At 33.8% G+C, this 12205-nt stretch overlaps 1 protein-coding gene across 1 annotated transcript in view; it reads left to right on the forward strand.

Moving 5' to 3' along the window:
* The first annotated feature begins 1677 nt into the window (after positions 1-1677).
* Positions 1678-12205, forward strand: part of cdh11 (cadherin 11, type 2, OB-cadherin (osteoblast)) — a 62649-nt gene continuing 52121 nt past the window's right edge. The window contains exon 1 of the mRNA XM_088938730.1: positions 1678-2092. The gene's annotated coding sequence lies outside the window, so the exon portion shown is untranslated. The remainder of the gene's footprint in view (positions 2093-12205) is intronic.

Genomic DNA, 12205 nt, shown 5'->3' on the forward strand with positions numbered 1-12205 from the left:
ACACCTATTTAGAAACTTATATTAGAATGGCCATATCCATGAAGAATACTGTTTTATTCAACCCCCCTCTAATGGTAAATAAAGCTCAGCAAACTCCTGCAATGCAAAATGTTGCAATCAAATTGAAGTGTTCTGTTTTTTTTATTACTTTATTTTGTTGTAATTTGCTAGCACCAGCTAGGAAACAGATTTATAATTGTGGTGTATGAATTTGTGTTTTGTATTTCTCTTTCAGCATGTTAAAATAAGGAAACACTCAATTCATGAAGATTTAAACATTACATGCTACTAAAGGGCATTCCCATTCATCTGCTAAATATAGCAACATTTACATCACAGTTTATTATGATTCCTTTTCTGTGTTGTAGACGGATGTTTTATCTGGAAATTTATACAAGAGCTGTTTACAGAAGTCTTTGGAAGAAAACAACAATCCCACAGTCCAGATAATAAGCTGAGCTGAAAAAGTCCCAAATCCTTTGTTTTCATCCCCAGTGGTTTTTGATCCACCTGTCGTGTCAGCGAAGAAAAATGCGTTATATCACTTCAACTAAGCGCACCCAGTAACAATTGGGCACAACAGCCACTGAGCAGCAGTCGCTATGAACCGGTGTGCAACAGAGCCGTAGGACACAAACCATGAAGCTATATACTACCTATTCAAAGCTGGTCATGTTTAAATTTCGCTATAACCTTATTACATACATTTTTTCTATTTGTCGGTTTTTGTTTCTAAAATTAAAAGGGTCTTTCACTAAAGACGCAAAACCCAATTATACGATCAATTTTCGTCTTTTTCGCCTTGTCTCCTGTATGATTATTGGTAATTGTAACTGCATTTGTTAATAAGAGACACACAGTACTGACGGGTCAAACCGGTCACTAACTGGAGACCTCGAGCACACTTTTTTCAAGCTGCACTTCCATTTTGCCCTTGGAAATTAAAGGCTTGACTTTAAAGTAGATACGCGCACGAAATCTGATGGAAAGTCAATGGGGCTTTGTGCGTGCGGCAGCTCTTTAACATTCAAGCCTTGAGCCCCTTCATGACAGGTATTCATCATACTGGATGTAAGCCAATAGATGTGTCTGTGGGTCATACAAAGAAATATATTTCCATTTGTTAGGTCCTGTGTAATAACAGACAAATATATATATATTGGCTACAGCCCAATGATTAGAATCTCGTTACGAATGTATAACGGACGGCTAGTAACTGATATTGTGTAAGAAGCCTTAATACGCCAACATTTGAACCCCCAGTAAGACTAAATCTAACCTCATCATACAGAAACTTCACTTTTTTAGAGCTATACTACTGTATATACATCTTACTAGTTGATTTTGATTCCAATTGTTTCATCAACATTTGTTTCACAGAATGCGTCAAAATGAACATAAAAAATAGACCTGATGCTGACCAGAACTTAAACTGACTTACGCCCATTATCTACTGTGGCTTTATGTATTCCAGAACGGATTACTATAACAAACACGCACCCATCTCCAACGTATGTTTTGAGTAGATGTAGATTTTGTCACGGGCTTCTCCGCTGAAGAGTGCAGGGTCGCCGGGGAGGTTCCTGGTTCCATCTTCATACTCTGATTGGTCGAAGTCTTCTGAACCCAGTTTAACCATTCAAGCTATTATTTCTGTGCTGGCTTGGTTCTTGTGACAGATGAGAAACGGCTTCCATCTGGAAACGTAAAAAAAAAAAGGGGGCAGACTCTACTTAGTCACCAACGCCAGAGCACAACTGCTTGCATTACATTGCAATGAGCTTCCTTTCGTTTTGCAGAAGAGGAAAAGACGCGTGCTAGGGAAGGCTGCACAGGATTGATCGGGGATGCTACAATTCTGTTCCTCTGCCCTATCTCGCCTTTAGCGCCTTCTCGCCCGTTTTGTTTTAGCTAGATCTGTCTGTACATCTCTCGCACAGAAGACAAGCCCGTTAACTGGAGTGTTAATACAGACTGATGGTGTAGGATTTTTCTTACCGTGTCATAGAGAGGTAGTCACAGCCTGTAGTTGCTAATGGGACTGCTTGTTTTAACACAGAGGTGACAGAACGCAATCTGGCAGTTTATAAAGGTAAGTACATTGCATTTTAACCACTTTATATAGAGCTTATATTTGTATTTGAATAAAGTGTTCTTGTTAACCCTTTTTATTTCTTATTACTTTCACCATTTATAGATTTATAGTTATTAATTCATTTGACCAGTACTGTAGATGTGGGCTGAAACTGGTACTCGCAGCAAAAGATGGTTTACTCAAAAAATGGTCTAGTTTTTGTAAACCAGAAGCTCTAGCGAGCGATGGGAACTCCTAAGAAAACTTTTCCGAAAAGACACAACGGCAAACACAGATATTGAAAAGTGGTAATTTGCAGATGTCTTTATTCAACAAGACTGCAATATGAAGTAGCCCCAAGGCAACATAATTGGCGTGAAGTGCGGAGGCATCAGTGCCGCAACTTCGCAATCTTTTTCGCGCTGTGTCCTTTTTGAAACCGTGAAATAGATTAAACAATAATTTTTTAAACACAGTATACATTAGCATACTCTGTTTCAGTCATTTTGATTAATTCGATTCACTATTGCTCAACATTTCAGAATAATAAACCAGATTTCCCCTTTTAAGTGGAATCCATTCAAGTCTTAACAATATCATCAGAATTTAAAGATTCCGGTTTGTAAAGAAACTTTACAATCTTTAAAAAGCGCACTTACAGAATCTGAAAACACCCAGATTGTAGGAATGCCTCCGTCTTGTTTGGCCAGATAAAAAGGGGGCGAACCATTGCAGCTAAATTGCTGAACACGCATAGTCTTTTTTTTTTAAATTGAAAATAAAAATAAATCTGACAATTTCAGAAACGTTGATGTGGTATTGGTCATTTTTTATATTTTAGAGATTATGTCGTGTACGGCTACTTTGAACTGGTGGTGAATTTTCAATATTGTATTGTATGGATGCACTCCACAATATACTGTGGTACTCCCCGGTTTTGTTCTATCAGTAGTGTAACTCTGCCATACATTGTAACTTCGCAAGTCTTCGACGCACAAGTCCAAAGTTATACTGGAAGATATCTTCCTAACGGAGATTAAACTAAGGAAATGCTAATACGATATATACAAGTTAAAATTGTAATATGCGCAACACTAGTATCACCTTGAGATATTTCGCACATAACGCTGCCGCACTCAAAATGAGATGTAGATACACACTGTGGCACACCTTGTAGGTTTATTTAATCGAACGGCAAAGTGTGTTTGCGTTTAAAAACATTGAAGCGAATGGTTGCATTAAACTCTATTCTCATTCTCACTGGTCAAGGTTGCACGTTTGAAGATCTAACTTTCAAATGGCAGCTAGATTGCAAATGCAAGACCATTGCTTAATTAAGTCATACGGTTCTCTCCTATCGGGCTATATATGTTAAGAATAATACAGGGTAAAAAAAACATTTCAGTAAAATCTAAGAGACGCAAATTTTCGAATCGACATCGAAAACTGAAAATCATATAAATAAATTAACTTTTTGTCTTTAGGATTATAGCATCAAAATCATATACTGCATATATAAACAAGTGCATTTTTCTAGGTAAGAGAATGTTGAAAAGTACAGGTGTTTAAGAAAAGCTTATATATTTCTCTTTAAATATACCTTCAGTTTGACAGTTTTTTGGATATCTTTAGCTCTGGTTTTCCCTTGTCTGATTTCTAGTTTTTGATGAAAGATACTTAAGAGACCATGGTTTTAGCTATGGGAAATGACTCACTTGAAAGGCTGATTTCTCTCAAGTCATTACCTCGGTCCGATGGGCCTTTGTGTGACTTGACTGCATAAAAAACAGACAAGAAAAGGAGGATTAAAAAAAAAGGACACCCCTGGCTTTTAAAGACTGTATTCAAATATGTGGCACCATAGGCTAATGATAAAATAGCAATGTGCAATGTTGTGGACTTAATGTAATTTTTTTTGTGGTGTTTTCTGATGCAGTTTTCCATGGAGAAAATGCACAGGGCACAGGTTGTACAGTATAACAGTATAACCGATTACCAGTGAAGAATGAAGTTATGTATAAAAAGTATACATATAATATCTATCACTCAAATTAAAGCATAAAGTCTTACAAGTGTAAAAGAGTTTCTATATTTTGTAATGTGTGTGAATGAATTAAAATGGGTGTAGGCCATTTGACTATACATACAACTTTGTAATGCTTGCCTCACTTTAGGCATTTAGACTAGTCCTTAAAATGTCTTTGAATGTGACAAAATAAATGTTAAACCATATACACATTTGGAATAGACAGGAGTAGTTTTTAACTGAGAGCATTTTAAACACACATATACAAATTCATAGGCTGGTGTGTTTGTCAGAGTTTTCCCGTTCTCTAAACAACATTTTATTTTGTTATTACTGTTCTAAACCTCAAAATTCACGACCTACAGTACATCAAAAGTCCAGGACCTGATGACATGCCCCCACTCAGAATGTAATTTTGTTGGGCTACGATAGAGGGTGCTCTTGTTCTTCACTGAGAGGTTCAATTTTCAGCAAAGGCAGCTGTCTCTAAGGGGCACTCAAAAAGATGGAGCGCTACCACCAGTGTTGCCCATTGTCCCCTGGGATGCAGAATTCAATCTAGCTGCGGCTCAGGCTAATGCTCTGGCAGTTTGTCAGGATTAACATCTTTCTAGTCAGTGGCTTCTGTTACCTTCAGTGTCACATTACCACCTTGGAGAACTCGAGAAAAAAAAGTTAAAAATGAAGCTCCTGTTTCCTCTTGTGCTATTTTCCAATCTGAATTCTGAATCACCTGGGTTGATAAAGGGAAAAACTCCATCAGTAAGAACAAATGACAGTGTTTTTGCTTCACTGTTTTTTGTTTTCGGTGAAGATCTTTTGAGAAGGTGAATAACAAAAGGTGAAGAAAAGTATAGGAAGCTTACTTTATAATTCCATTTCCTTTCCCCTTACGTTTCGTGGCTAGCATTAAGAAAGGAGGGGGGAGAAGGAGAAAAATACCCTTTATCTTTACTTTTTTATACATACAGTATCTAAAACACAGTTTATCGTATGTCTTAATTCTTTAATGGAATTCTCAGTTTTGTCCCAAGGTGGCAAAACCTTGCTAATCCATTTCTCACCATCATATATAGTGCTCCTAGAACAGCATGTTCCTGCTACTTGCATGCTAGTTGTGCTCTCATTTCTCCGTTCTCCTCTCAAGCTCATCCCATATCTTTATGGGCTATGTAGGAGTTCCAGAATTTATTGTTCTTCCCTAGTAATTGATATGTAGTCTGGCCCTGTCATTAACATATTGGGAAAAATGCCACCTGTAAGTCCCTTTACTGAAAACTTTATTAGTATTGACTTGCTTAGAAGATCCCCTTATCTAGGGTGATGTACAAAATGTACACAAATTGCACGAAATACAAAATATTAGGCATATATTAAGTTTAAATACAATAAGTATGTTAACATGTAGCTAATATAGACTTAAAAAAATAAAAAAGCAATAAGACGAGCATAGTATAGCTTGCAGTGCAATGTAAGTGTGTTACAAAATTAAAACAACAACATAAAGAGTAACCACTAAGAAATATCAAGCATGTTAAGACAGTGGAAGCAAAAAGCATGGTATGTCTTTCATGTTTACTGTAAATACAATACACAGATTACCTTAACAGTTAATTGATAATTGGAAACAATAGTGCTATACAATGCCAAAGGTACAGAAAAATGTAGCTATGAGCCAAGAGATCCCAGGTGTTGTTTAAATATGAGTTATTGATTTTGTGCTTATACTATACCTGAGCAGAACAGTGAACGAGCAAACAAGCCCCACAAACCCTCATGTTGCTATTTCCATATATCCACTGTAGGTAGTAAATGAAATTAAAACAGTCTCTGGTATTCTTTTTCACATTTCATTTCTGTTTTTTTAATTATTTGCAGGAGTGGAAGGAGTGGTGATGGCAGGCTACAGACACTACACAGACTGTAGTTTCAGTTAGTTTTGGTAATTGGGATTAAACTTGCAATCTGTTTAATTAGTTTCCATATGTATGATTCTAAAAAGACTTTCTTTGCTCATCGTGTTTTCATTTACTGTACATGATGTGACTGCTATAGTTTGAGAAGTTCTTTTTTAATTAGTGCTGTCTATAAAGTGTGCTTCTCAGTCATTATTTTGTATGCTGCACTTTCAGCAATCGTACATGTTTTTCTTTGTCTAGCCAGTTCAATACAACACATCACATCATGGGAGATTCTTCAGATGAATAACTTTTGCTTTCATCTACCCATTTTGTGAATCACATCATGCAACATATCAATTGAAAGGCCCTTCATGTGACTCTGATTTCCCTATTTTTGGAATAGCTGCAAGTGTAATCTCATAAGAGGTTGCACTTGTATGGGCTCTATATTCAAGAGACGTAAGCACTTAAATTCTCTTTGCTTCCTATGGGGATTTAAGTGGCTAAGTGATTTGAATATAGAGCCCTGTGTCACTAGACCTTATAGTACCTGGAGAATAAACTGTATTCTGTTCAGTCTCATGTGAAAATTATTTTTTGTATGTAACCAATATATTGCAATTACACTGGATACACTTAAACTAACTACATACTGTATTTAATGTGCTGTATTGAGAAAAGGACATTCAGAAAGACAATATCATGAATATTGAGCAGCTTGTGATTTTATATGCATCTGTTTGATAGCATGATTTGTTCATAATTCTTTTTAGATCAATAATGGAACCATTAAATGTTAATTCCACACTGAAAAGTAGAAAGAACAAATGCAACGTTTCAGGTGTTGTGCCTTCTTCAGGTGTCACCTCATCGAAACATTTTGCTTCTTTTTTCTACTTTCAAGTGTGGAATTAACTAACACACACTGATGCAGCTTCCCACTTTAACATTTTATTTTAGAGGCCGTATATTTTAAATGTACTCAAATTCCTTCAATTTGGTGTATTCAAATGTTCAATTTGTATTTTGTGATGGTGTAGCACATTTATTTCTAGTATGTATAGAGCAAATGTAGTGACGTGAATAGTGTTAACAATTATAAGTATTCATTTGTACAAATCATATCCCTGAAACTAGGTTATATTTTATGATTGCACTATCATACTTAAGAATAAAAATATCTACAAATGTATTTAAAAAAATTTGAAATAATATTTGATATTATGATAAAATACCTACATAGCATCTGTTTTTTTATCTAGGACCCATTTTGTTCTAAAAATTATTAATGCTTTTTGAGAAACACATGAAAAACTTTGGAATTGTAAAAATGCTTACAGAAATATATTAATGTGAACTATTTTATTTCTTGCTATCCTTAAAATGTATTTTACTGTTATACATGTATTTAAAAACATATTTTTTTTTACTTTTAACATACCTGTATTCCTACAGTAACTAACATTTTGGAGAAAAAACTATATATATATATAAATCATATGAATATGTAATATCATTACTTCAGGGCAATATTGTATGCTTCACAGTTAAAGATGATCCCTTTTAGGAAGACTAATTTAACTTATTATTTGTTCCCAGAAGAATTATTAATAGTTTGCCTGAGTCTGAAATGAAAGAAACATGATTCTTTTTTTTATTCAATAGAGCCTTGTGGTAACCAAATGGCCATGCAGTATTAATCATGGTGTAGGCGTTTAAAATAAATTCAGTCACACCAAGAAGTGACAATTTACGAAACATTTACATATTGTCTATTTACTTATTTATTTTTCTAAACACAGAAAAGAAAATAATACTTTGATCATCAACATGTTTATCGTCAGCTGTTCTTTTTAGTAGTCTTTACAAGGCATCTCTTCAAATTATCATGAAACACAAAGGACTAATCTCTTCTGAAGCATTGCATGAATCAGTGCTAGTTCAAAAGAATAATAATAACTTAAAACACTATTCTTAGGTCATCAGTTAGATTTCTGAACCCCAAAAAACCCAAACTCAATTCTGACAAAGGAACTAATCCTGTTTATATGTTTTTAAGTTTTATAAACTGGATCACTCCTTGAGATTTCCCACACTTCTGACATTTTAAAGCTGTCAAGGTAGCTCTGATTAAAAAAATGCTAAATGATTGGAGTGTATTAACTTTTAGATAATGTCAAGGACAGTAAACGTGTGCAGATTGGCAATGACTTCATTTTGTAAGGCACTTGAACTTCAACATGAGCTGTTTGCTAGTAAATCAAAATGTAGCTCAATTCTAATCCCTTAACCTTCGATTCAGAGATGAAAGGGATGGAGTTTCTTTTCAAGTTCCACAGAATGATGAGAAAATATTGTGATGTGGCTATCTGTAGCTTTTATACTGTATATGCAGCCTAGAGCTTTAGTGATTCTCTTTAAATGTAAAAATTGTTATTTTTAAAACTTTATTACATATATGTATATATTAAAACTGGAGGCCTAGCATTCAGGCATATAAACAGGACAAAAAGCCTTACTGGTGTTAAGAAAATAATTATAGGTGAACATGAAGGTGAAAGTTAAAATTGCACTATCCCTGTTTCATTAAGATCTTCAGCAAGTTTATGAAGCTTTTTCCCTTTACTTAGAAATAAATATTCAGAGTGGTATGTATTTAGTGGAGGCGGCCATGTGCATGTATTCTTTGTCTAAAGGGATGTCACATTTACACTTTGATCAAACTATGCATGAACATTTGTCATGAAATGCATTTCTTCAAGCTGTGCATGTAGGTCATGGTGATTTACTTTTTCACAATACTGGCATCTGTAATGTATTATATATGATCTTTGCAATGAATATATGTGTGCTGTCATTTCTTTTCTATTCCACTGGAGTATAAACATACTTTGTAAGAGGGAGGAAAGCTATTGAAAAGACATAGGTTTGCTAAGATTTTATAATTGTTTTATTCTGCTTGTTTGTTGGATTTGCTGTAGTTAAAATTACAGGTTTAGATACATTCTGTTGGCTTTTGCTGTCTAGATTCATTCAACATATAATACTGTGGCATTTAAGAAAAGCAAACAGCTTGAAAAAAACAGTACAACGTTTCCCTTGCTTGATTTATAATAGATATAATTTCAAGGGGCATACAAATCTACTTTCTCGGTCAAAAATAAAGTATAAACAGCTGTTTTCCAAAGACTGTAAAAAAGTCTTATTTTTTCCACAATTCAAATGTATTCAAAATGACTTAGCACATGGAAGTATAGTCTCTGAAAACAGATGGAGCTGTGGATCTTAGGGTAAATTGGAAAAGAAACTTTTTGGTCAGTATTTTCAGATAAACAATGTAAATACTCTTTTAATTATGAAACATTAAACAACAATAGTGAAATTTTAGGCTTGACTAAGAGACAGACATAGGAATTGATGATTTTTACCTAGTCAAACCTTTTATAGCCAAGTCAGCATCCTTCTCCAGGGGAGATTTTGCAACATCGGTGCTGATTTATAACCGCCATCATGCAGCTCATCCTAAATGTGAAGTACTATAGCAAACTTCAGTTACACTGTACTCTACAACATATATATTCCAAACTAAGACTTTGAATATAAGAACTAATACTTTTTACTTTGGGCACCATATACAGTGTAGTATTACCCCATTATAACATGGAAGCTGGGAGCCAAAAGTCTGAGACTGAATTATATGTTTTTTATGGCACTTTGTCAGTAATTATATTTTTGTTCCTAAAATAATGTACATTGTCCACAATGAATGGCCTTTTCAAAATAAAAACCTATAGAAGATGATGTCACTATTAAAAAAAATGTGTATGTTTTGATGATAAGCTGTAAATAGATAACAATCCAAGTTATTTACAATTGAAATGTGCCATACTTATTTTTACTACAAAAAATAACAGCAGATATAAAAGTTCTTTATGTTGTAGTCTTGTGTTAAATGTATTTCAATAAAGTAAACATTAAAGCTTGGTTTTGTTTAAGCCACCACTAACATGCCTATTGATTTCCACCTGGAGGTTAAGGAGCCAGTTAAGATGTTAAATGATGATAATTTATATATTTTAATTCCATTAATCCTAAAATCCTTACAATTACCTTAAGTCCATCTCTTTCTTTAAAATCAAGTTGAGTGCTGAAACACCTTTTTAGGTTTTCGGCTTGCTCACAATATTGTACTAGAGTGGAATTCACTGATGAAACTTCACTTTGGAGTCAGTCTTACCATGAAAATGTCTGTGTGTCTTTTAGGTATGTATATATACAATTTAGATTCTGTGACATAAGAAAATACTGTATCTCTTGTGTTTCAAGTTTCAGTTTTTCTAATTTTGTCCACTACATCTAGCTTCCTGTTAACATGCTATCTGCCTTTCTTCATGCTGTTTATCAGCAAAAGGCACGTGAAACTGCATTATAATAAAATTTGAATCATGTGGTCATTAAATGGTAAATATAACAAAAATCACAAATTGATCACTCCATTTTTCTCATCGATGTGAACTCCTGTGTTTGATTAAATGTTGAAGTACAGAATTCTGGTCAAAGTTTTGGCATTACTGTACTGTGATCTGCTGTGTGAGTGCAAATGAGTTTTTATGCAAAAACAAACCCATGCATCAAGAGCTACAGAATAATCAACATCTCAGAATACAAATGCTTCTTTCTTTGGTTTCTGGAACCATGGCAAGTGAAAAGATGGCAGCAAAGTCATCTGTAAGAATCATTTAAATCAGTCTTCACTATACTGTCATGAAATAATTGCAGTATGGACTGATTTACAGAAATAAATTAATACAATTTCAAATTAATGTGAATTTTACTGTGAATTTTACTATTTTCTTTTTTATGGGTATTTAGTATTTTATTCATTAAAATCATTCAGTATTTTTTTAAATACAACCATCATCTTCACTTAAGATTCATAACAATGAGTTCTTCAGATCTATAACTCTCTTTTCTTTTTATACTTGATAGTCCTTTGAGCTCATCATCAATAGCAGTTCAACTTAGTGAATTTGACTTCACCTAAAAATGAATGTGCTTGAAAATGTCAGGTGTTTCAAAACGTAAGTTGTAACTTGTGCTGTACAAAATCAATGTTACTGATTGTGATTGGTGACTGTAAGTTACTTAAACTAAATTAAACAAAACTTTTTTCTTTTTTCTTAAATTTCATTTCAATTAATATATTCTTTATTATTATATAGCATATATTTTACATGTAGAAACTATTTTTTTGTGGTTCAATATTTAAGGCAATATTTAAATTTAATATTTAAGGCAAGCACAGAGCTGTCAAAAAAATCAACTGTGACATGCACATGAAACTCATTACTATAATTAGAAATGAAATCTGTTTTACAACTGAGACCTACTTGGTTTTTTATCACCTACCAGGCTTTAGAATTGTTTTCAGCATGTTCCATACTTCTAACAGTAACAAAAGAATAACATATTTTTTAAAATATATATTTGAATTGCATTTTATATTATATATATATAATATATATAATACTATATTAATAGTAAAGATTAGCCAAGAAACATTATACAAATAAAATGAATGCGTAGAACTGTTTAAAAAATACTTTTGTTAGGCCAGATAAAATGTTTGTTTGATTCTTGCCTTGTAAGATGTACTTGGACATGCTGTCAGTTGCTATCAGATTTCTGAATAAAACTCCAAATTAAAAGTGACTTTCATTGTGCCATGTTTAGAAGTCTAAAGTTTATAACCTTTTACATGTTATCAGGGCAATGTCAGAATCTGTGCAAACTGAACTGCATTTGCATGACTTCCACATTGTGGTGAAAAGGTAATATAATGTGCATAAATGGGATCTTTCACTGTTGGAATAATAAGTGTATGTCAAGACTGGTTTTATAATAAGATGAAATAATTTATCTTGCATTTATATAGAAGTTTTTATCACAAAGGATCCCCGAGTGCATTATGTTTAGGGAGATCTGCTTCATCCACTCCTGAAGAGCAGCAAATATCTGGGAGACACACGAGTACTGTTATGCACCAGAAGCCCCACAACACAGCAGATCAGAAGGACAAGATAGAAATTCCTTCACCAGTCAAATGAATGGGGAACTTTAGAGATTCAGAGTAGAAATTTGGCCAGGACACTATGCTTATCACCCTTACCCTTTTGAAAAGAGAGAAGGGAACCATGGGATCTT

Source organism: Atractosteus spatula, chromosome 21 (assembly GCF_055471065.1).
Source record: "Atractosteus spatula isolate fAtrSpa1 chromosome 21, fAtrSpa1.hap1, whole genome shotgun sequence".
NCBI lineage: Eukaryota > Metazoa > Chordata > Actinopteri > Semionotiformes > Lepisosteidae > Atractosteus > Atractosteus spatula.